The sequence below is a fragment of the Halyomorpha halys genome, unplaced genomic scaffold (genome assembly GCF_000696795.3).
Source record: "Halyomorpha halys isolate HHAL.00 unplaced genomic scaffold, Hhal_1.1 Scaffold798.1, whole genome shotgun sequence".
Taxonomy (NCBI): Eukaryota; Metazoa; Arthropoda; class Insecta; order Hemiptera; family Pentatomidae; genus Halyomorpha; species Halyomorpha halys.
The window spans coordinates 18711-26377 of record NW_027107612.1 but is presented as its reverse complement, the minus strand read 5'-3'; positions in this window follow the sequence as shown (position 1 = coordinate 26377).

Genomic DNA, 7667 nt, shown 5'->3' with positions numbered 1-7667 from the left:
TTTACTTATTATTATCATTATTTTGTTTGAATTTGTACAATTACTCATTGCCAAAGTTTGTAGCAGATTGTAATATAATCAATAAATAAATATAAAAAGGTTTAACAAATCATATTATTTTCAACCCATTGCCTGCCAGTTTTATTTATTCTTGATGTTTATTTATATTTATGATTTTTTCTTTATTTCTTTTTGTATTTTTATTTAATTTATTTTTTTACAATTTATACGTTTAAGTCTAAATATATTATCAAAATGCATTTAAATCTTCTTTCTTACAAGGCTGTGTGCTCTTGAGAGCATGGATCATGAACGTAAAATCAATAAAACTGTCTTCTCACAGCGTTAATGTGGATAAGAAGGATATTAAAAAAATAATAATAATCCATCATCTTTCGAAAGTAAAAAAAAATGTTATGTTAGGTTTTACGCATTTTTGAAATAAATAAAACCATAACTAGGACAACCCAGGAAGTAAGAAAACGCTTTGCATAAATTTTAATGGAACTGGTTAAGAACATAAATATTACCTTCCAATTGGCTTAATTTTATACCTCAAAGCATGTTTGGAAATTCACAATTTTTTTTCTGGTAACGTAGGTTTTGTTTTACACCTCTGTGAATTTTACAATTTTTAATTTCAAAATCGCAATTATCAAAGCGTGAAGAGACTATGTCCGTGGTGCCTGCAACTAACTATTCATAAAATGACCCCTTAATACTAAATGTAAAATATATTTACGTTTCATAATGATCAAAGAAATGAAAAAAAAATTCAGATAACTTATTTTTTAATTCGTACAATTATAAGATTTATAAGAGAAAGTCGAGTTATATTAAAATAATTTGTACGCCGCACAAATATACATGTTTGAATCGAAACTAATTACATTACCTCGGTCAAACATTAAGGTGTGATGAAAATATATAAATAAATAATAAAATAAAGAATTAAAAGTAATCTTGCTAAAAGCAAACAGAATTTTTGCTGTGCCGCAGAGTTCAAAGCCGCTTTTAAGTTTGCAGGAAGGCAGTTTGAGAATATGTTTTCCTCCGAATAAAATTATACCATCTAGGATTTCACGTTTCTCTCTCAAAATCTCAATATCGATTCCTTTTAATAACACATTTTTCCACATAATTGGTCCAGGATGTAGTTATCAATTCTTCTGAACAAAATAACAATAAACAATAATAAACAAATATGTAACTTAGTATTATAGGATGTAGTATGACATTTCCTTAAGTTTAAAAAGAACAGTTTGAACAGAGTTTTATCTCAAAATAAGAAATAAATAAATAAAAATACTAGTATTGTTTTTAAAGCATGTAGATCCCCATTCAATCTTTTAAATATTTATCTCTCCAATAAATATTATACAATAAAAATGTTTAATAATACCAAAAATTGTGAATTATGGACGTACCGTCCATTTTTTGTCTTCTTCCAGAGATTGACTATTTTATACTTCAATTGACGTACTATACTGTAGGAGTACTTCGTTTCTTTGTATCTAACATATCCAATTCAAATGAATATGTTAGATACAAATTTTATGTTTTATTGTATTGTTGGTGTTATGAAAAAAAAATATCTTAGAGTGTATACTTCGTAATTAATCTAGTCTGGAAAATATGATGAAAAATATACAACATGTTTATATTTTTGAGAATCTAAAATTTTCCTGATTGAATTTCACATATTTAAAACTACACTATGTATTATACCCAGTAAAAAATAAAATAGAGTATCTAATTTCTTTTAGTTATCCTTCTTACAGATCACGACTATATGTTGTTCCAGGCAAAAATTCTAAATAATATAAATTTAATCTGGGACAAATTTTTGAAATTTAATTTTTACGATTAAAATTCGTATTACTTTATAATATTGACATCACCATGACTATGTTTTTTTTAGTCGAGTGTTTTAAATAGAGCTATTTAAAAAAGAAAACAAAAAAAACAGTATTTACTTATACTAGCAACACATTTATAACTATCATCATACTATAATAGATTCCATCAGCAAGATGACCTCTTACGGTAATATAAATTCTAAATTATCAGAAAAAATAAATTAATGATAAACAAAACAGTAATATGCCCAAAAATAACCTATTCTGAAAGAATTAGGAAAACAAATAAAAAATAGGATTTAACGAAAATGGATCACTAAAAATACCTACTCACAAATGTCTCAAATATAACTAATAGACAAAAAACTTGTTTATTTTATTTTATCATTTAACTGAATTTGGTAATTTTTCTTTTCTTCAATATTTATAATTTGTTTATTTACTATATTAGATTTTTAATTACTTTTTATTTTTATTGTGTTTTTTTTAATTCTCCTACTATTAATTAATTGCTATAAAATTAAAAATTAAATACAAATCACCTCGCTTTGTCATTAAAAAGGTTCATTTTCAACTTGTACCATGTGTTTAGTACAGCGTTGTGGCAAACTGTAAATAATAATTAATAAAAACAAATATAAAAAAAAGAAAATGATAAGTAGTGGGAGAAAAACAAATTGCTTAGTTGAAAACTTAAACTCAATTTAAATGTATTACAAAAATATGCTCAAAATACATTACTCGAATAGATCAGTAAATACAGGATATCCCTATCATACTGGATGAATTTTTCTATTTCACCTGCATTGCAATAAATAAATAAGTTTATGCTGGCAAAATGTTCAAAGGATCATTTCAGTAGCCATACCAGCTTTGACTTATTAATAATGTCAATACCGAGCTTATATAGTTGAACAGAAGGAATAATAATTGGATTTTTCTTTACTTACATCCATAAAAAATAACTGTTTTTAAAAAAACATACTTATATATAATATATGCTTTGTATTCCTTTATTCATGTATTTGTATAAAATCAAGGTGAGAATATAAAGATATGCTCACCTTGATTATTAATTATTACTTTATATGCTCGGTATTGAGATTATTAATTAGTCAACGCTAGTATAGCTACTGAAACGATTCTTTGAACATTTTGCCAGCATAACCTTATTTATTTATTGCAATGCAAGTGAAATAGAAGAATGCATCTAGTGTGATAGGGATATCCTGTATTTACTGATCTATTCGTGCAATGTACTTTGAGCATATTTTTGTGATTTATATTGAGTCTAAGTTTTCAACTTAGCAATTTGTTTTTCTCCCACTATTTATCTTTTCTTTTTAAGGATAATCATTGGTATCACTTCCTCATAAACCAGTGAGTTTTCAGTGTCCACGCAGCAAATGAAACTCATTGTGAGTATAACTTGTTTTATCTTGACGATCTTTGGAGACCCAAATTTAAAACTATTACTATTAATCTTCCTATTTAATTCATACCTACTGCATGGTCAAATGTTATTTGGAGTACGACCCCGCTTAACCTAATCTACAAATGAAAAAACAAATTTTTGACAACGTTGACAATATATTTTCATAATTTGCTCTATCACTGGAACTGAATTATTCAAACTAACAGGTTGCTAACATACAAATAATAATAATTTTTTTAATTACACCAAAGGTTATTTCAATAGTAGAAAATAGGTTAGCAAACTAATGAAACTTAACAGAGAAAGAGCAACTATGTTACTGTTGTGTGAAGTTAAAAAAGACATGAAGTCGTTCTACATCACCTCAATATGGTTGTTTATAATTTTTTCAAATTTTTACATTTTATTCAAAGGATCAGATATAACTACTTATATAATCACGTAATTTTATTTTAAAGAGATAAGAAATGCACTTTTATACAACACAAAAAATACACTAATAAGTATACACACTCTCTTTGATTGTATGTATACTTATTATATATTGCATATAATTAATTAATTACTTGTAATTAAGAGATTATATTTTAAATAATTTATTTTTATAGATCATACTATTGTGCGTTTCATGCCTGCTGGCCTCAGTTCTCGGAGGAACGGTTAGCAATGAGGAAAATAACCGTGACATCATGGAGCATCGCCGTGTGCATAGAGACTTGCTCACAAACGTAATAATACCAGCAGCTATCAACCTCACCTTCCCAGGACTAGTCCATAGGGTAAATAACAAGAAGAACCAATTTTTTGGAAATCTGGGAAAGTAGAAATTCTGAGATAGCAGTAGAATAATATCTGATAAGGAACCAGCCACAAATTATTTATTTGAATAATATCTATCAACCATCAATGAAATAACACCAGTCTATCTAGTTGTAAATTCCACTTATTAAAAAAGTTGTATCATTTGATTTTTTTCGCTATGTACGGTTGTTCTTACTCTGTTTTAGGATAATATTAACATTTTGTTTATAATATTCAGTGCCGGTGATGGGGTAGAAAATTTAACACGACACAAAAAAAAGCTAAGACTTCACACACGACTTCAATAAATCACACTAAAAGTAATAATGGGGTTTTTGAGAAGTTTTTAATTAATTAAAACAGAATTTTCTCTATCGCTAATGTATATATTCTAAAAAAAAAAAAAAAAAAATTGGTACTCGTTAGATCATGAATTCAGTTTTGTGATGGTTATTGTTAAAGTTGAGTTATAAAACCTTCATAGTATTAAATATTTATTGTCTAAATAAATAAATTTTATCCATATTTTAGTCTCAAAACGGTTTTTATTCCCTAATAAGTCCGACGTTTGGGCCAGTTCGGCCATCTCAAGGACAATCTATCCTTTAATATAATCTTTACATTAAATTAAAAATTAAAACTTTTTATCCCGGTCAACATTCTTTGCTAAAATTTATCACAATATTTGTAACATTCCCTAAACTCAGGTCAACCATTTAATTTATTTATTACAACTATATTTTCGTTAAATTTCCTCCTTACTTTATTATTAAAATTCATGTCAAGGTTAATTGTAACTATCAACATTAATTTTATCTCATATTTTTCATAAAATACTTTTACTTAAAATCTCTGTATAGTTCTGATTCAGATTTCTTGTGTTTGTTCTAAAATTCACTGTATAATTAATGTTTTCTGATATGTAATTGGAGTAAAGTATTTTTCTTTTTGAACGCATTATTTTCTTTATGTAAAATCATTGTATTTAAAAAAAAAAAGTATGCTGTTTTTTGTTTGCATGCTGCACTAGTGCTGATTTAAAAGTGTAAAAGATTATAAATAAAAAATTAAATGTTTATTTTAGGCTTCCTATTTTGTTGTCCAACTATTGTGTTATAATTATTATAAAATATTTTTTTTCTTAAATACCCGAATATTCGTGTTTTTTTTTAAAAAAGGTAAAAAGTGAAAAGAAAAAGAGAGAAAACAAAATAAAATATTTACTAGTTACAAAAAATGGTGGAATATTTCAAAGTAATTAAAATAAAATTGGTTTAAAATTATGTAAAAATCCACAAAGTGTTTATAGGAACCATAAATATGTATAAATTGTAGACATTTTATGGTGTTTTTTGGGGAAAAAAATGTAAAATATAAAATCCTATAATTATTAATGATTTTTTTTCCTTTGTCTTGAATCAATTAGCGAAACGTCTTTATTCATTTATATCTAATTAAAAACTTTATTTTAAAATATTTTGATAACAACTGGTTCATTTAATTTCTCTTTTACTGGTTAAAAAATGAGGCAGGTGCTTGGAGGCCATGAATGCCAAATTAGTGATTTTTGACTTTATGACATTCAAACATTTTTTAACATTAAAACAAGGACATCTTCAAATATTTTTTTAACAAGAAAAAAATCATTTAATGTCAGAATCTCTAACAACAGATTTGGTAAAGAGAGTGAATCTATAAAAGCAATAGGAATTGTCCATGTGTTAAGTGAACGCCTGAATCAACAGGAAATAAAATCTATAAAAAAAAAAAAAAAAAATAAGCTCATTTTTATTTTTATTTTTTTTTAAAGAATTCGTGTTTTTTTTTTTTTTTTAAAGACTAAAAACGAATCTGACTCCCTAAACAAAAAATTGTATGGACTACTTCATAAGAAGCGTTATTTAGTTTTAGTAATGGATTATTCATTTAAATTTATTTAATATAATCGGTTATACTTGCTTCCTGTTTTATAAAAAGAAAAAAAGATTGCTTGGTACATAATAAGTTATTATATATTGAAATAAATCGTATATTTACATGGATTTAAAGGTTATTATTAATAATATTAAAAAAAATTGTTTTTCAAATTATATAACAGTTTTGTTATTATTTGTTTTTCCAATCTCCTTTTGCATATTGGAAAAAATCCTTGAACGTATTAATCGTGTCCTTATCACGAATGGTTAGAATCCTTCGACCTAGAATCACCACATAAAGTTTCATTGAAATCAGCTTTCCCACGCCCGTTTTTTACCTGCTCGCATTAAGACAGCGTCTAATTCTCATTACTGATATGCTACATGCTGTATAAATTATTACAATTTTTAAATTAAATATTTATTTTGCATACTTTTATTAAATTTCATTAACTAGCCATTTTCTAATTTTCTAAAATTACTATGGCAATCCAATGATCTTATTTTTTCTATTTATTATTTGCAATTTACATAAAAACACATTAAGTAAATTTGATGTAGTATAAAAATGGAGTGATAGAGGCATGTAGAGAAACTACCCACTCTAATCATATTTTTGCATTAGAAGGTCCGATCCCAATGATCTTAGGTTCAGAACTTGGTATTGAACTTTCTTGATCTCAAAAACGTTGACGTGGTCGACATCCACATTCAACCATCAGGGTTTCACCAAATATGTTTTACCTACATGTTAAATAATTAAATAATTACTTAAACTAACGCCTACTAACTCGATTGCCCCCTCGTGGATTTTACTTCATTTATTTAAATATACGCATGTTCATTAATAATCAGAAAGGTTTCACAATTTCAACACCTCTTTTTCCACACTAATATAAACAAAAAATTCAACATACATTCGGGATACCTGAAGTAAGACACGATCAGGTCCCGAAGTATATACCTGTAATCCCGAAGACTAAAGTAATACTGACTAGCATCTGTCAATATTGGGTGTAGCTGATCAAAGATCCCCACCATGTTTGCTAAAGTTTCACACTCGGGATGTTTGTTTTACTACTGATCTAACTTTACTCCCCCTCAACTAATTATATTGACAGATCAATCGAATTGGTTGGTTTCACCCAATTTCCTTTCACATCTCGATGAACTACACAATGCATTTGCATTTAAATATTGACTTATAAATGACAGAAAAAAAAAAATTTTAGATCGATAATTTTTTATTACTTTCACTCACCTTACTATGGAAACGTATAATATACTATATGTATATTATAATATTATACAAAAATTATTTTTTTTTTACTAATATTACCATAGAACGTAATGGAGTATAAAAAAAAAATAAAACCATAAAACAAATATATGAAATGTTTTTGTATTTCCCGGTTGGTATGGTTGTTGTCTATTGTCATAATGACCATGGAAACACAAAAACAAACAACCTAATTTAAGTTTTGTGTTGTATGTGAAAACATTTTTAATTAGAAAACGTCAATATATCGGTTCATTCTTGCTGGTGGATTGTGAAAATTGAAAGGTGAAATAGGGTCATATATAAATCTTATGATAAGAAGTGTAAAGTGAATTGTAAATATCGCATTCGATAGATTTTTGTTTTCGGAACTGTAC